The following is a 779-nucleotide window of genomic DNA, read 5'->3' on the forward strand; positions in this document are numbered from 1 at the left end:
GTCCGCAGTTAGCTGAGACAGTGCCTGGGGTGCACTGGTGATCCTAATGGGGCTGTGAAACCATCTTGATGTCTGGCTGGTAAGTCTTAGTCATGTGCTCAGCATCAAACTAAGCACCAGATTTAGGTCAAGAAGGAATTTCCTTCCACATCAGGTTGGGGATTTGGGGAGTGGGGGTTGTCTTCCTCTGTAGGGTGAGACATGATTCGTAGAGCTACCTGAACACGTTCATGTTAGGTCATAACGTCCAAGAGTATTGTAATGAGGACTGCATTTTGAAGACTTTCCCAACAGGCATCTATCCAGGCCCACAGAGATAGCAGGTGAAGAGCCATGTCAGGAAGCTGGCCTAATAAAAGTTGGTCTAATAAAAAAGTTGTCTAATAAAGAAGTCGGTCTAATAAAAGGTATCATCTCTGAACCAAGAGATCTAGATTTTTGCATGTCAGGAAGCCTACACTCTGCCACCTGTGGTGCCTGTACTGCTCTTGTAGTGACACTGTAATGCAAAGTACATAAGCAGTATTTGAAGCAAAAACTCACCTTCTCCCTCCTATACAACAGCCTGGAGCCACAGACATAGTTGCCCTCCCTCTTGCTTGTTCTCCTCCTGTCCACAGCATGCTTTCCTAATTGGTTTCCCTGTGGCCACACTTTAACAAGAAGGTGCTTTCAGTCCTGCCTGATCTGTGGCTTGAGGATTAGGCTGCTGTTCTGTGAAGCAGGAGATCAGAGCTCAAACCCTCTTGGAGGGAGGTGAATCTAGGATGGGTCTCTCA

The sequence above is a fragment of the Alligator sinensis genome, unplaced genomic scaffold (genome assembly GCF_000455745.1).
Source record: "Alligator sinensis unplaced genomic scaffold, ASM45574v1 scaffold787_1, whole genome shotgun sequence".
In the NCBI taxonomy this organism is placed as follows: domain Eukaryota; kingdom Metazoa; phylum Chordata; order Crocodylia; family Alligatoridae; genus Alligator; species Alligator sinensis.